Below are 18,694 nucleotides of genomic sequence, written 5' to 3' on the forward strand. Positions count from 1 at the left end.
GGAATAGTAGTTTAATAATCAGTAGGAGGCTGATGGTCTTTTTATTGTGAACCCAGAAAGAATATATATGTACAGTATATCGACTGCGGGATGACAACTGCCTGCTCTCTCTCTCTTCCTTTCCCATTCAGATTATTTATGGCATAGCCTGGTGGGTTGCAATAACTGTCACTCTGTGTGTTCCAGCCAGACACATGGCACAGGTGCATGGCATCAGCAATCCATCTCATGAGGGCCAAGCAGACCTCCCTCCACTGGAAGGGACAGGGAGGCAACTTGTGCGCCTGGATGCTATTTGGACTTGTTTGATAATCCATTCTGGGCCAATAAATAAGAGTTGGGGGTAAAGAGCGGGGCAGGAGGCTTTGAAGCAGAAGGCAGGGGAAGGTGTGAAAATAATACAGTAACAAATCAGGATACAGATCAAAGTAATGCAAAGCTGGAGCAGCAGCGAAGGGTGGGGGGATATTACAGAGAAGAGTGGTACAGCCTGGAAGAGCTGAGTGCCTGTAAGAGGGAGAAGGTAGCAGTGCTGCAGAGGTGACTTGTGCACAACCTGCCTGGGCTGAGCTTGCTGGGGACTGCTGGGCTCTTCCCTTCTGCAGCACCCGGGAGGAAGACATTGCACCCAGACCTGAGGATGCCTGTGACTGACAGTGACAGAAGGAGCAGAAGGGAGAGTGGGGGCTGGAGGAGCAGCAGCAGCAGCAGCAGCACAGCATAAACACACTCCACTGCCAGACACAGCAAGGATATTCATAGGACACCATGCAGAAGTAGAGCAAAGGCTTACTGATACACACACACAGACGCTTGGAATTCATACAATGGGTCTCTCTCCACAGCATGGCTGGGTCTCTGCACACACCTGACATGTAAATATACAATTCATCCACTGCAATCAACATACAGTACATGTACAGCACATTAACATACAGGCAGAGAGCACCCATATGTGCACATACATACCATCACACTGTGGGGTGTGTATATGTATAGATTCATACTAGAACACATTGGGCTGTGTGTATGGATAAATACATTCCAGCACACAGTGGGCATAGATCCATGCTAGCACAGAAACCCGGCACTGAATCACACACACTTTGCTGCACAAGTAGAGCAAGCACCTTTGCCACTAAATATAATCACTAGGGAGGGTTCTAAATTAAGCATTACCCCATATACACATCTGCATTGCTTCCCGCAAACCTCCCAATTAAATTATAAAGATACCTCTGTCTCATCTTCTCTCACATTGCAGAGACCATAGCACACAGGGTTACATGTAGCGGACCCACAATTTGCATTGACACAGGCAGAACAAAGGACAGAGAACAAATTACCGCTCGCCCCCTGTCAACTATTTCCTTGCGCACCTTGAACCCCTGCCCGGTCTTGTGCTACAGGTAAGTGAAGGAGAATGAATGGCGAGTCTGAGTGATTGAAAGAATGGAATTGCCAGTAGAACAGAGGGAGGGAGTATCCCACCGAAAGCAAAAACAATATTAAAAGAAGCTGATATCAACAAAACCAGAGAGCATGGGATTTAGGGTATATTTATGTGGATGTGTATAGAGGGAATTGTGGTTCAGAGGGTGTTTGTGTAAACATCAGTTGATTTGCACAGTGTGATGTGTTCATGTTGGCTCCTGTGTTAGTGCATGTGAATCTGGTTATAGATGTGACACCTATATGATATCACATTACAGGCACCTGTAGCCTTTGGCTGTCAGTGGGATGTGAGAGTTGTCGTTTTTACAACACCTGGAGGACCACAGGTTGCCTATTCCTTGTATTATCTCCTATAGAGAGGAAGATACTCAGTACGTTGACTTTGTAATTAAATGCACGTTTGAACCTGGCATATCATCATGTTGCACCTCATTTGCAGAGCATTGTCCTGGTCATGTTCCAAAAATGGCATTTAGTCTGTGCAGCTGTGTCCCTTTCGCCATCGTGTTTAAAGTCTGAACATATTTGTTTTGTCAGTGACAATGCCACAAAGGAATATGGGGAAAACAGAGTAGAAGTAATAGGCTGCATTTAATTCTGTCACCCTGCTGTACTGACAAATGGCACCATGAAAGCAGATTATTAATATGAATTTAGTATTGGGATCTGTTAATAAATCTGCATGGACGGAGCTATCAACAGCAGCCCAGCAGCAAGAAAGTTTGAGGTTGTGGGGCTAACTTTGACTTAACAGCCTTGCGATATGGTGGTACCAATGACATAGTAAGTAAATAACCTGTAAAATGGTTTGAGAATAAGGGGTCAGACTTTAAAGGGATATTGTCACCCTTCAAAAAAAAGTCTGCTTTGTGTCTGCTTTGCTTCACAGTAAAGTACATTACTATAAGGCTGCCTAGGCTTCACCCCAAAATGACAAAATACTTCACAACTCACTACATACAGTAGATCCACACTTGTCTCCTCCATTCATTAATTGAGGCAACACTCCCTAAGTTTATGAGCAGAGGGGGGTCATGTTCTGAGTCAGACTTTGAATGAGGCCACTCGGGTGGACGCTTTGAACACAAGCCCTGTAGGTTTAATGGGGCAGCAATTTTGGTTGCTGTTGGAAAGGGAGCCTGCTACTGATGGTAATATTCAAATCAGTTAGATACAGGCTCCCCTAATTGGCAGGGGTGCTTCGCCAATGAGGCAAGTTGAGTATGTCGCCTCAGGCAGCAGCACCCCACAAGGTACCAGGGACAGCAAAAATGCTGCTCCTGGTACTTTAAGAGCGAATTTCCGGGGGAGGGGGGGGCAGCAGCTCAGGCGGCAGAGGGGCCAGGATCGCCCCTGCTAATTGGTTTGCACCAACTCAATGACACCACATCCCATGTGCCCAAAGTTATCTGTTGGTATTCAGCTACCTTAATGCAGGGAGGCAGGACAGCAACTGCTGCAAGGAATCTTGGTGGATTGTACATACATACTGTACAAACAGCAATTCTCTGGCTTATCATGGCAGAATAACTTCAAGGCATGACCTCTGAGTTAGTATTTTTAGAGATACTGTTCTACCAGTACCAAATATCACACAGCAGGATCTTGGAAATATGCATATCTAGCTGAGGAAATGGTGCTGGAAGGACTGTGATGAGATCTTAGAGTACCAGGCTCATTTCTAGATAAACAAGGACTCTATGGGTATAGGGATAAGTGATAATGGGAGTAGGGAGACAATAGTTAGATGTTTGGAGCAGTTTTTAAATAGGAAGGGTCAATATAGGAATGCTGTGTTGGTCTCATGTTTTCCAGTGGATTCGCACCCGTCGGACTTAACACAATAAACACTGACCAAGGCCAGTTGGTCAGCATTTATCTCCATGAGTTTGTGGAGAGTATTGCCATTCAGTGACTTGACTTATTAGTGCCACCCCCCCCCCTTTACTACCCCAAGGTGTTCTGTAAAACTGTCTCATAACTAACTTTTAATTTATCAAGCCTTTAGTATGTTATAGAATAGCTAATTCTGAGCAACTTTTTTAACTGGTCTCCTATTCAAATGAATGCACGGTTGCTAGGGTAATTTGGATCCTTGGAACCAGAATGCTGAAATTGCAAACTGAAGAGCTGCTGAATAAAAAAACGAAATTACTGAAAAAACACAAATAATAAAAAAAAATCAACTCTCTACATCATACCAAAAGGTAACTCAAAGGTGAACAACCCTTTTAATTATTGCCACTATATTTATTTTCTCCCCTTGTAGAAATCTCAGTGCTCTACTTTGAACTGAAGCAGTAGAAATAATTGGCACAGGGATGCCTGGGAGCACAGAAATCCCCAAGAAAAATCACATTCAGCCTTCGGTTGGACAGCCTTGGCTTATTACAAATATCTAAACAAAATAAAACCTGCAAATAATTGTTTCAGGAATGCTTATTTATGTTGAGAATAGTACTGCAGAAAGTGTTCAGTATCTCTACTTGGCATTTTCACATTATTTCACAAGTTCTAAGACAGACAGTGCAGACAATGATATTATAAAGCCTTCCAGCAGGTTGTAAAAATAACACCATTCAGCTCAATACAAATGAGAAGCTCATTGCCAAATCATCTAAGACCAACACTTAGTGGAGAACAACAAGGGACAGAGAGATACCACTTTCACTTGCAATTACATTTACAAATCACTTTAAAACCACTAATCATTTTAAAATGTATATTGCCAGGAACGTTGGTAAGGGTTTCATTTTCTTTCATTAAAGGAAAACTATACCCCCCAAACAATGTAGGTCTCTATTAAAAGATACTGAGTAAAACAGCTCATGTGTAAAACCCTGCTTCATGTAAATGAACCATTATCATAATAATATACTTTTTTAGTAGTATGTGCCATTGGGTAATCATAAATAGAAAATTGCCATTTTAAAAAATAAGGCCGCCCACCTGAGATCGTAAGATTCACTGTGCACACATACAAACCACATGTAAGGTCACATGAGCCAATTAACAGACAGAGTTCTGCCTTTTGCTTCCTCACTTCTTCCTGTTACAGTTAGGGGCCAATTCATGAAGCTCGAGTGAAGGATTCGAATTAAAAAAACTTTGAATTTCGAAGTGTTTTTTGGGCTACTTCGACCATCGAATGGGCTACTTCCACCTTCGACTACGACTACGAATAGAACGATTCGAACTAAAAATCGTTCGACTATTCGACCATTCGATAGTCGAAGTACTGTCTCTTTAAAAAAAACTTCGACCCCCTAGTTTGGCAGCTAAAAGCTACCGAACTCAATGTTAGCCTATGGGGAAGGTCCCCATAGGCTTGCCTAAGATTTTTTGATCGAAGGATATTCCTTCGATCGTTGGATTAAAATCCTTCGAATCGTTCGATTCGAAGGATTTAATCGTTCGATCGAACGAATAATCCTTCGATCGTAGGATTTGCGCTAAATCCTTCGACTTCGATATTCAAAGTCGAAGGATTTTAGTTCCTAGTCGAATATCGAGGGTTAATTAACCCTCGATATTCGACCCTTCATACATCTGCCCCTGTGTGTTGTAGTATTTCTGGTCAGGTGATCTCTGAGGCAGCACAGATAGAGTCACGAAATGGTGGTTCAAGGCAAAAGATGTAAAAGGGCAATATTTATGTAAATATATATTCCAGTTTGGTAAGATTCTTTAATATGTCATTCAATTTGATATAAACTATCTGTTGCTTAAGTATTCATTTTGGGTCTATAGTTTTCCTTTAAGCAAAATATTATTTTTGGGTTTACATGACCTTTATGTGACTAATGACTACACACGATCCCTCAGCCGATTCGCTGTTCGTGTATTTGTAGTATTCCCAAGAACAAAAAGACCTTTGTTTATAAAGTAGCTATCGATAACTCATTCTTATACTGGACCAAATGATGCCGTATAGGGTTTTGTGTACGGTTTAGGAAATGCTCGAGATCTGGGGTTTTGGATATTTTCCGTAATTTGGAACATCATACCTTAAGTCTGCTAAAAAAATCATTTTAAACTTCAAATAGGATTGTTTTCCCACCAATAAGGATTCATTTTATCTTAGTTTAGGTAAGTACAAGTACAAGGTACTATTTTGTTATTACAGAGAAAAAGAAAATATGTTTTAAATTTTTTAATTATTTAATTTAAATGGAGTCTATAGGAGACAACAATTTAGAACTTTCTGTATAATGGATCTCATACCTGTACTTATATATTTAATGGCTCAAGAATGGTATTTGTCAGCAGAGCTTGTCCAGAGATTTCCTGCTTTTTTGAGGTAGATATGGCAAGAATGTAAACTGCATATTGGTCTCATTTTTAACAATTTGTAGTGAAATTCCTCTCAATACTGCAACAGTGCTCAATTAAAATTTGTCACAAACATAATATTCTCCTGAATGAAAGGAATCCACCAAAAATAATGTTCTGCAAGTGCATTGCGCAGTTTCAAGTGCAGTTTCGAGCACAATTGCCTGACATGGGCAAAGACAAATACCTTACTTTATCCCAAACTGGCCTAGAAATAATCCACTCTCTTACCATCCACTTTATTGCTGGAGTCTTTTCGGCTATAGCTTTATTGCACCAAACATAAGTTAACAAATACATGACATAAATATGTAAATTACATTTGCATATTAACAACAATGTAAACATATCATATCAACAGTGATATAACAGTAAATTATTATCCTCGTACCAGTCACCAGCCACTGGTGCCTTCCAGCATGGTGGGTACCCTGGATTGCATGCTACAACCAATACAACATACCCTCCCAGAGACCAACGCTCTAAAGGTACCCATATACATAACAATTATGATCTTTCCTCGAAAAGATCTTTCCAAGAAAGATCTCTCGTTTCAAAACACACGTGTAGAGCTGAATCGTCAGATATACAGGTAGAAACAATAGAATTCTATCTGACGATTCAGCTCTAACAATGGCCGATGTTTGGGTGCCTTCAAAGGCACCTGATCAAAATTTTCCAGCCAGCCTGATCGACGAACCAACCAATATCCAAGTCTTTTCCCACCATACAAGAGGAACACCACCAATTGAGTCCCATTAACCAACGTGTGACTTTGTAAAAATCCAGTTTCTCCAACTCTCCTCATTGCCAGGGACCCACCACCTGGCTGTGACAACTGGCTGTCCCCTCACATAGGGTTACCACCTTTTCTGGAAAAAAATACCGGCCTTCCTATATATTTATCTTTTTCCCTATTAATAACATTGGGATCAGCCATCATTTTTACTGGCCAGGCCAGTAAAATACTGGCCAGATGGCAACCCTACCCTCACATCCTAATCATTCAGTCCTAATACTCACCATTCCACGTCGACTTAACCTGTGTCCCACTACACAGGCCACAATTGTGACAACTAGCACAAAGTGTTAATCAAAGGGAGGGAGGGAGGGTGGGACTTCTTTTTCTCTTTCCAAAATAGATGGTCTCCTTAGTTTTTACATCTTCAAATCGACTAAACTCCACCCCTCCAACTGGTGTTACACTCAACTGACTGCAAGGATAGTGCAAGGACCACAACTTCATGTGCCTTAATTACTTAGAGTGCTTCAAAAGGCATGATCAGTTGATTAGGAAAGCTATCTACCTCTTTCCCCCAGCCTCTCGAAAAATAGAACTGCCTGGTGCTAGTTAGAGAGGTCAGCACCTCTCCCACGTATCTGCAACAAAATTACCAAGCACACAATGGCAAGTGAAGAGGGGCAAACCCCTGCTCATTTATTGCATCAAGTGATGTAACGTTTTGTTGACGAAGGGGCCCTTCTGCGAAACGTGGTTGCCGTAGAGGCCAATGGAGTGTGTTTTTATTTTTATATGTTACAGTTACTAAAAACCTCAGTAGTCCATAAAAAATACATGCAAAAGAATTCATCAGCAATTTGCATTTTTTCCTGGAGAAAGCATATTTGATAGAATAAATTGTTAAAAAAAAAATTGAAAAAAGTCAGTTAACTGTGGTCAGAATTTAAAAAAATACGTTACCCAAATTATTATTATCTTACAATTATTTTATGTATTTTATCAATTTGTGATATCCTCAACTCAACATTCTTTTTCCATCCTCAAACCCACTGATGCTGTGAGTCAATGACAGATTTCGCCGGCCCTAACTGGCTGATTCCAGAAATTTGAAGTCACTATTAATAAGGTTGGCTTGTTTGCAGTAGAAAAAGAATGTTGGGTTGAGGAAGCACACCTAGAAACATTTTATATAACTCAACAACTATGGAAAAAAAATAAAAGAGCATTGTCATAAGAAAGAAATTGAGACTTTGGCCTAATCAAATGAAAATGACTATTGAACCAGCACATACTGATTTTTTTTTTCTATTTCAGTAAGTATTATATATAAGTATATAATTTTTGTACATGTATGGGATTCATTATCTGGAAACCCATTCTCTAGATAGTTCTTAGTTATGGAAAGGCTGTCTCCCATAGACTCCATTTTATACAAATAATCCAAATGTTTAAAAAACTTTGTAATAATAAAACAGCACTTTATCCCAACTAACATATAATTAATCCTTATTGGAAGAAAAACCAGCCTATTGGGATCATTTAATCTTTAGATGATTTTCTAGTAGACTTAAGGTATGAAGATCTGTTATCCACAAAACACCAGGTCCCAAGCATTCTGCATAACAGGTCACATACCTGTATCAAAGACATAGCACTCATATTGTATCGAAAATATACATTTCTAAATGTCTTATAATTCAATAAATAAAAAACTATGAACCATTTGATTCATATTCCCTCCATAACTGATATGAGGCCTATTTACATTCCTATTTTTTAAAAACTTTTAAAAAATTGAGCTTAATAAAGGGGAAGATTTATCAAAGGACGAGGTGAATTTTTGAATTAAAAAAAAATCTAATTTTGAGCTATTTTTTGTGTACTTCGACTGGGGAATAGTCCAAATTTGGTTTGAATTTGAAAAAAATTAGAAAATTCGAATATCGAAATTTATCATGTACTGTCTCTTTAAAAATGAAACTTTGACCATACGCCATCTAAAACCTGCCGAATTGCTGTTTTAGCCTATGGGGACCTCCTAGAACCTACTTGAAGTCAATTGGTGGACTTTGAAAAAGTTGGGAAAAGCTTTGAGTCGAATTCCATCGAACGCGATATTACTTAGAAACTAACGATTTCGGCTGAATGCTTAGCTTGTTCGATCGAAAACAGACCTATTTGGGCAAAAAAAAACTTAAACTTAATTTCGGTTGGTCTTTTTGAATTTGAATTTCGAAGTTTTTCAAATTCGAAATTCGACCCTTGATAAATATGCCCCAAAGTATAAAAACCATGAAAAATTTAAATACAAGAATTCACCAAGAAAAAGCAGTAGTGGTCCCACAGTAGTCAATGGGAGCTGCTCTGATCCTACTGAATCTTTTTCTCTTAACATTCAGACTTTTAGAGGTTCTGGATTTATTTTCATTAGTAATTGTCCAAAAAACTTTTTAGAGGCTTTAGTGGTTTGCATATTTTTTAGCATGTCGTTCAGCATTTTTTTTCATTCATACTTTTTATATTTGGATCTTTTAATAAATGACAAGGCATTCTTGGTTTCAGAAACCACGAATGTTGATAAATGGCCTCTAAGTATTTATTTTGTTCAGTAATGCATTTGGTCTTGAACATGGTCTCCAAATGCGGAACATGGACATAGATCCCAGATGTTTTGTTAATCCCCACGTGTTTCTGTTTCCCATTGATCACAATAAAGGAAACCTTTCTTATGGCCTGTGGAAAAAGATAATTGCATTGATTTCCAATTCTTTCCTATGCATAATTTTATGGCTATGATATGCTGGATTTGATTATTTCTAGCCTTTGTAACTCTGTAGCTGTAGATCAACTGAAAGCTTGTTACCAAGATATCCACCTTATAACTCCACAGACTTGCAACCCTGAAAAATGTCACCAGATAGGATTAAAATCATCTAATTCCCCATGTATAAAAGGATAGATTACAATAATTTGGGTATATTTGATATATGGTATAATTTCCACCATGCAGAATAGTGAAGGGTCCATCATTATTTATACAGTGGTTAATTACATTTCCACAAATTTATCATAATATTAGGTTTTATCTCACTAAAGAAAACAGACAAAAATATAATGAAAACAAGATTCAGCCTCAGCAGTATCCCACATGACTTAAAAAAAATGAATTAACCGGTAATAGCTTAGTAGTTTAGAATTAGTAGCTGATACCATCATGAACAAAAGTCTTTCCAACCAACAGTACAGATAGAAGCTGAACAGGCTCTCCATGAAAGGGTATAAAAAAGCTGTAGCTAAAGAAGGGAAGAGAGGAAAAAGGAAATATACAATTCCAGATAACTGCAAGAGTAGACAAACATAATGCAAAGACATCCTAGACAAAACTGAAAAGGTAGAGAGGTCTCTTTAAGAAAATGTCAGAAATAAAAAGAACCTTTTATTTAGAGATGGACATGGGGGCATAATGGAGAAAGAAGATATGAAAAGGAAATGGTGGGAATGTGCAAAAGAACTGAACTAACTGGCTTTGAATTCATTGATATACAAAATGGAATAATCAAGGACCAGGCATTTTATTCTAGTATAAAGGTGTGGGAACTGATGAAGTACCAGATGAACATTTTAAACTCTTGCAAGATGATTAGGGAAATCAGAAGATGCCATTGGATTGGAAAAGATCAATCATCATGTCAATACAGAATGAAAAAAGGACAAATAAATGTTCACATTATAGAAGAACTGCACTCATTTCTCATGTTAGCCACATAATGGTCAATATTCTTCAAGCCAGACTACAGCAGTGATGGGAATAGCCAGATGTGAAAGCTGAATTAAGACAAGATAGAGGCACTGGGGATGAAATCATTGACATTCAATAGATAATGGAAAAAGCAAGGGAGTTTCAAAAAAGCATTTATTTATGTTTATTGAACGAAACAAGGCTTTTGGCTGTGTAAACACAATACACTGTGGATATCTTAAAAATAAATGAGAGTGTTGGGTCACCTCTGGTAATTATGAAACAATGATTAGGAATGAAAATGGAATAACTGGTTTAGAAATGGAAAACTTGGTGCCACTTTAACTTAATCTTTGACTTAAATCTTTGTACTTCAACACAGTATTATAAAATATTCTCTATATAAGTTTAAAGAAACTCAAAGAAAAAAAAAAGCATGAATTATAGCAAAAAATGGGAAAGTTGTGTTCACCACTAAATTTTAAACCATTAGGCTGGCGTGCAATTGATGTAGTTGATGTAGTTGACCAGCGTGAGCATATTGCAGTATATGCATATGTCATGAGCGCCCATTGGCACTCCCGTCTCCGCTGGCGTCCTATCCAAGATGCAGCGCCCATGCTCTGCATCACGCACCCGGCATGAAATTCAAAATAAAAGGTTGCCAAGGACGCCGGTTCGATGCCCGATTGTAGGATTTCCTGTTTGGTTCCTAGGTGCATCTATAATTCGTGTGGATTGATTCCTGAACTTCCTGACCCTGCCTGAACTTGGATTTTGCTACCCTTCTGCCTGTCTACTGAACCTTTGCCTGGAATTGACGACGATTACTCCTGATCCCTTCTGATACCGCAAACTTGGACTTTAACCCCTAAGCTTCCTCCTTGGTCCTGACTACTCCCCGCTGGGAGCCGATAGGCCCCCTGACAGCATACAATATAATATGCAATGCAATTTATGCAATATATATAAAAATTTTTAATGTCTTAGCATATGGATAGTGGGTTCGTGAAAAAGTGCATGGGTATTGTCTTACTTTCTCTTGGGCAAAACTAAAGCTATGGGAAGTGAGTTTGACCCAGTAACAAGGCAAATTAGGTTTAGGTTTTGGACAATACTTATTTTCTAGATATTGCTGAAAGCCAAGATGGAGGCAACACAGAATGGATTTTGGCTTGAAAATTGTTGTTCCGTGCTCCCATACATATTTAACTTTTTTTAGGAAGGAAAGAGGATGGAATGCAAAAAGTCTGAAAATGTCTGTCTACATTGTCACATAAGCATCAAGTAGAGTCAGGATCTTCTAAAACATTGTAGCTATGTACAATAAGTATTCCATATGTTAAGCTTAATGGAACCTACATGAATATCCTGCCATCTTTTCTTTTTTTCTTACCCACCTTACAGGGCTCTTCCCTTTCCCGTTGTCTTGCCAAGGAACCCTTTTGGCTATATTTTTAATAACTAAAAAAACAAAAACATGTTTATACTATAAACATACAGTCTATGCTTAGATTGAAGTCTAACTTACTATACTCTTCTCATCAGAACTGCACTGTCAGTCTAATAGCATCTGTCTCTTACTGGCACTGAAAACGTAATAATAAAAATTTTAACATCTAAATTAATGTTGATGCTTAGAAATAAATTGTAGCTGCATAGATGCTTTAGTGAGTCTCTCAAAATCTGTTCTCAGAATAAAAGATAATGTGCACCAGTGAAGAACCTGCATTTACCAACAGTCACAGACTGAAGTGAGGGGCTTTGGTTTTCTCTACGCATTAAATAAAAGAGGCAAAATCCATATTCTTTTATTCATTCATTTAAATTGGAATTCAATGTCAGTCAAACAACATTGGAATCCATAGATACTAAGAAACGGAAGCTGGCATTGGTTTAAAAAAAAAAAAAAAGCAAACAAAACAGAATGTATGTTTGGACCTGCAGAAGCATACGTTTTGGAAAATCCCTAAAAGCAAATAAATTATATAAAACACGTAAAGTTTTCTACATCCATACATGACCAATGATGTCCCTGAGAGGACTGTTAATGTAATTGATAAAATTAAATGCATTCATGGATGGCTCAGATCAGTGCAAGCTATGTATTTGGCTTAGAGAAAGCTGTTCTGAAACAAAACAATGGAACACTTGGGGGCAGATTTATTCGAGTTGTGTTTTCCCTGAAAATTCTAATTATCAAGTTAATTTTTTGGTCAAAATTCTAATTTCTAACCTCAAATATTTCGAGAATTATTATACACCGACCCGAGAAATAACTCAACTCTGAAAATATACCACCAAGGTCATGTAGAAGTCAATAGCAGAGGTCCATTGAAACATTTGAAGATGTTAATAGCCTGCATGATGTTAGAGTTTTTTTCTGAAGGTTTTGCCTGAAAACTCTTTTAATTTCGAGCAATTATATATTTTTTCCGCCGGAAACTCGTGGATTTGAGTTTTTCCCATTCGACTTTTTTTTCTTAAATTAGAAATCATTCGTGTTGTGAGTTCATATAAAACTCTAAAATTCAACCTTTGATTATTTACTAACATTCAAATTTCTATTTTTTTCAGAAATCAAATTTTTTCTCTAAAAATGTATGCTTTTTTAATTCCTCTTAAACTCTAAAAATTCGAGATTTATATAAGTAGCAAAATCTCGAAAAAAACGCTAATACAAAACTTCGGCAAGTAAAAGCAGTTCTATTAAAACCAGTGGGAGCAGCGCTCATCCCATTGACCTTTTTTTTAGCAATTTTTATTGCGAGTAATTGTCCAAAATACTCTTTAAATTTTTAGAGGTTCTCAAGGCATTTTTTAGTGCATCATTCAGCATTTTTTTTCATTTGTACATTTTATATTTGGATCTTTTAACTACAAAGTACATTTGTGATTTTAGAGAAATGGACTTAGATCGAAGTTTTAAAGGAAAACGATGCCCCGAACAATGTAGGTCTCTATATAAAGATATTGCATAAACAGCTCATGTGTAAAACCCTGCTTAATGTAAATAAATCATTTTCATAATAATAATACTTTTTTAGCAGCATGTGCCATTGGGTAATCATAAATAGAAAATAGCCATTTTAAAATATAAGGGCCACCCTCTGGGATCGTAGGATTCTAGGTGCACACAAACAAACCATACATGTTAGGTCACATGAGCCAATCAACAGACAGTTCTGTCTTTTGGTGGTTCAAGGCAAGAGATGTAAAAGGTCAATATTTACTTATATATATATACTAGTTTGGTAAGATTCTTTAATATGCCACTTAATATGATATAAACTATCTGTTGCTTAAATATTCATTTTGGGGGTAAAGTTTTCCTTTAAAAGTCTAAAACCATGTTGAATGTTGATAAATGGACCTCCCCATGTTTTCCCTTGACACTCTGAAAATATGTCTGGTCTCTGGGCTGAGAAAATTGAACTACATATCCTGTATTTGCATTGATAATGCAATCTTATCCTGCACGCTTTCTCCTATTACAGAAATAGATTATACCTAATACCCTGATATATATACATATTCCCAGTGTGTATCATCACTAATAGGAAGGAGCTTTAATAATATGTTAGTGTTTTGATGAGAAATGTGCATGAAGTTTTGGATGGAGCTAGTGAATCAGTGTGGAGATCGTGGATCTGATAAGGTTTACCAGTGGGACTTGATGGATGATGAACAGTAGATATCTTTATGATACAAGTAGGACAGACTTCTTTAATATTGAAATATGTATGGGATTTCGACATCTTATACATACAAATATTTGGTGCCACTCTGGTGCTTTGTGCTGATCTTCCATCATACACCAGCAGTTCACATTAACAACACAACATTATGCTCTATAACATATAAGGGCTGATTTATTACAACTCAAATTTATCTCATTTTTTAATGAAAATAAAGTCGACCAAACTCCCTTCCACAAATTTGAACTCATTTAAAAAAAAAAACGAAGCGACAAAACGTTGTGACAAAATCGAGTGTCAATTCATATTGTACGACTGACACCCCAAAAACTTAACTTTTTCAGATCATTGGATGAAAACCCTGATGTCAAGAAACAACTTCAGGGACATCTGCCATTGACTTCTACATTACCTCAACAGGTTTGAGATTTGTATCAGCTTTGGGGTATAATAAATCTCTAAACATTCAAGTTTTTTTTTTCCATGAAAAATGTGAGTTTTTCCCTCGACTAGATAAATTCGAGGTTTAATAAATGGGCCCCTAAATGTTGCTCAGACTGAAAGATCAATTTGGGCTTAATAAAAAGTCACGTTAGGCTAGAAACTACTATGTCATAACAATGAAAACACCAGCCTTCCATCTTTCATTGGCATATCAGTTTTTTTAAACAAATCTTTACTATAGGACTATGTCACTACCTCAGTACACTTTAAAATACGTGCCTAATCTCGAATTGCTTTATGTGTGTTTTATTAACATATGTTTATATAGAGATTCTTGGTTCTTTTGCCGGATATTAAGTCTCTTCAAGGGCAACATGTACAAAGAATATTAAATAGCCAATTTAGCATGCTGTATAAATCAGTGGTGTCCACACAAAGGCCTGAGAGCTCCTATCAGACCTGTATCTCACCATGACTGACACTGATGAAATAGAACTTTCAGTAAAATATGGCATATATATGGCATGCCTTCCAACCAGTAATTGCTAGTGGTGGGCTAATTAGGCTTCTTTCAGTTGTAGACAGCAGATATAAACCCACATTTAATTTGCCCTTCTTTACCCATTAGAGTCCTACTGAAAGTTGCATGTGTGTCTGCGTCATAGCCTTTAGAAGATGTATAAAATCTCAAAGTTTGATCACCACTTCTTTTTACTGTATTGGGTGCACATACAGTACAATTCTCAAGTACACCAGCCTTATACAAATAAAGATCTATTTCCTTAATAGCTACTGTACATGGGAATTAATGACTTTCAGTTTACATTTATATGACCTATCTTCTGCCAGTGCTGGTCCCCATGTTGGAAATCACCATTATACAACAGATGTGGGGCGAGGTCTGGTGCAGCTAGCTGGAGCCTTGCAGCTTTTGTATTTTGAAAACTGCAGGATTTCATCTGTCACTGAAATACCGCTCCCAAAATCCACAGATGGCCAGAAAAAGGGCTGCCCTGGAGAAACTAGCATGTAGTTTAGGGTTGATCAGGGCCTCAGGCAAACAGCTGCTGAACATACAGTAGGTATTGATTCAGGGAGATTTAGTCGGCCGGCGACCAATCGCCTCTTCTTTGGGGCGACTAATCTCTCCGAACTGCTTCCCCATGTCTTCCGTCTGCTTCAATGAAAAATCGCCTGCGCCAATGCACTCGCGGGGCTTCAATTTCCGAAGTCGCCCAAAGTTTACTCTGGGAAACAGTTCGGGGAGATTAGTCACCCCAAAGAAGAGGCGATTAGTCGCCGGACAACTAAATCTCCACGAATCTACAGGTGTGCCCTTAGCATAGCAAACCATTGCCATAAGTCAGAGATAATGTCTGCTGGGGCTGAAGAACAAGGAGCTTGGGGTTTTCCTGATAACGAACCTGGAGTTTTTCTGATCTTTACATAATTTGGATCTTCTTACCTTAAGTCTACTAGAATATCATTTAAACATTAAAAAAACCGGGCTGGTTTTGCTTCCAATAAGGACTAAATATATCTAAATTGGGGTCAAGTACAAGGCACTATTTTATTATTACAGAGAAAAAATAAATGCTTTTTCAAAATCTGGATTATTTGGATAAAATGGAGTCTATGGGAGATGGCCCCTCCGTAATGCAGAGCTTTCTGGATAATGAGTTTCCAAGTTAACGGATCCCATAACAGGACCATGGCCTGGCCAATGCATAAAGGTTTTGTTTTGTTCTGTTTAATTATTGGATTATATACAGGTGCTTATATTTACAGTGGAGATCTGGAGGTTTGGACATTGGTTCTATTTGCTAGAATGATATCTATTTGCTCTATTTGCAAGAGAGATAATGGAGATATCCATTTACAGGTATTTAAACATAACCTTTCTAGATCCTCTGAGCCACAGAACTACGGGGAATAACCTCAATGCTTTACAGGCACAGCCAGCTCTGTTTGTTACAATTTTAATTATGCCTGTTTTGGATGTGAAACGGCTCATGAATCAAACTATGATAAGCTTTGATGGTAATATTTGTTTGAAGAGAGCTGCATGTTCTGCTTTCATGTATCTGCCATATTCCGATAAGCAGTGAGTGTTATGTGCAGAACTATATCAAAGAAGGCACGTACATGTCCTTTAGAATGGAAATCTGGCACTCTTCTTCCTTTATGCATAATTAAATGTGACACCAGAGCTGAGCCCCTACAGTAATTGGGTCACTGATGTAGTGAGAATGGAGTGCAGCTGCAGTAGGGGTAATAAAATGGCACTGCTGATTTCTCTGCTAGGGTTAGGAGATTGCATCTGCTTTGGGTACTACTAGCAATAGCAAATATTCTTCAGGGATAGATTCATATAACTGCCTGGCAGAAGAGAAAGGAATGGGGACTGATGATCATGGTGCCTCGGACATCATGGAGTCATCCGATCAGTTCTTCATCTAGGGTTATTTTTTCCACAATAACCATTGTGCATGTCTTTTATAGGTTCCATAATTCAGAGCACAAACCACACCACTATCCCTTTGTTGTTTCAGGGCAGTTTATAGCATAGCAATTTTGTTTACATTTTACATGGCTTATACCATGGCCATACAAGGTCTGATATTAGTTTTAAACTCATCCCTACAGTCAGCAGCCTATTGAACCATGTATGGGGCCAAACCAATTGCCTGCCTATTATAGACCAGGTTTTTTGGCAGGTTTAATAATTCCATCAGGCAAGAGTGTTGGTTCATTGTGAATAGTAGTCTTTGAGGCAACAACGCTAAAGCTTAGCACGTTTGCACTTGCCCGTTCACTAATAATTATAGAATCATACAAAGTGATACTCATTTATAACTCGGATGATGACAACTATGCTGGCAACAGATGTGTTTAATGGGCTATTTGGAAATATGTAGAAAATATGCAATATGGAAAAATCACGACAGGAGGAATAATATAAATAATGTTTTTGTTTGTGCATTTGCATATTTGACCCCAAAATATTCAGTTTCCACTGAAAACAGGTGCAGCTTTTTTTCTTTAAATGCCTTAGATGCATAAATTAGGGTAACTAATTGGTATTCATCCCACCCACATTGCTTCCATGTACAATGGCTCATACATTATGGCTAGTTAATGGCTTCTCTTCAGGCTTGGGGAGATGCTGAGTTCAGCTTCATCATGGCTCCAGAATTGACTTATCTTGGAGAGCAATGTTTTGAAGCATGTAAAGGTCAGAGTACTGCAATATGCATTCACATTATCCAGTGACTTCATTTTTATTATCTAGAGTTATAGTCAGTGGAATTAACATATTTTTCTGCAACAGCCAACTTTTTTAAATATAAGGAGTTTCAAAGCTCCCTTGCTAATTCTAATTAACGGCTGCTAATATGTAGTAGCATTAATTACTCTGGGTTGTGTTACATTTCCTTATCAAGCCTCAACATAGACGGCTCCTGTGAAAAATTTTAACACATATAGACATATCCGGTTTAAATGTGTACTGTTAACCCATGAACATCAATATAAGGCAGGCAGTGAAGATTTCTATGCTTACTTTAGTCTTCTTAGCTGAACTAGAGAAGCTGCTTGGATAAGTGGTGTATTATCACTACTATATACTGTATATCATGAGCTGGATGAATGGAAACCTTCCTGAACTTTCTGTTATCTTTAATAACAAGTTAAGTTATATCACTATCCCATGTAGTTATTTTTTACTGCCAGATATATATGAGGAATTTTTTCCTAGAACAAGCAGTTCCCATAATTGTGACTGATGATGGTTTCTTCCTATATCTGTAACCTTATTCTGAGCTAAATGGGGATATGATAAAATCGTGGACCTGCAAGGGGACTGAAACACTTTGCTCTTAACCTTTCTATTACTCAAAGCAGGTTAAAGCTATACTTTAACTTGGCATTGCAGATGGCAGAATGGTTTGCATTCCTATCCCAATTATATGGGCTCTTGCTAAATTCTGACCATAGAACTAAAACTGCCAGACATAATGGTTATGTAATAAACGGCATGAAGTTTGCCCAGGAGCAGTAACCCATTGCAACCAATCAGCAGGTAGCATTTACTGGTCACCTGTTTAAAACCAAACATCTTATTTATTACTATGGGTTACTGCTCCAGGGCAAACATGGCGACTTTTATTACACGGGGTAAGGGTTTTAGGAAATTAATGATCTTATAACTCCAGAACTGGGAGATGCAACATGGAACTGCACAGAAACACAAAGATCTATGGGGAACTGTGGAAAAGAGAACTT

General features: G+C 37.9%; 1 protein-coding gene across 1 annotated transcript in view; it reads left to right on the plus strand.

Moving 5' to 3' along the window:
- The first annotated feature begins 248 nt into the window (after positions 1 to 248).
- The window catches only part of kiaa1024.L (membrane integral NOTCH2 associated receptor 1 L homeolog), a 38,678-nt gene continuing 20,232 nt past the window's right edge, over positions 249 to 18,694 (plus strand). The window contains exon 1 of the mRNA XM_018253368.2: positions 249 to 1,409. The gene's annotated coding sequence lies outside the window, so the exon portion shown is untranslated. The remainder of the gene's footprint in view (positions 1,410 to 18,694) is intronic.

This window comes from Xenopus laevis, chromosome 3L (assembly GCF_017654675.1).
Source record: "Xenopus laevis strain J_2021 chromosome 3L, Xenopus_laevis_v10.1, whole genome shotgun sequence".
Lineage (NCBI taxonomy): Eukaryota > Metazoa > Chordata > Amphibia > Anura > Pipidae > Xenopus > Xenopus laevis.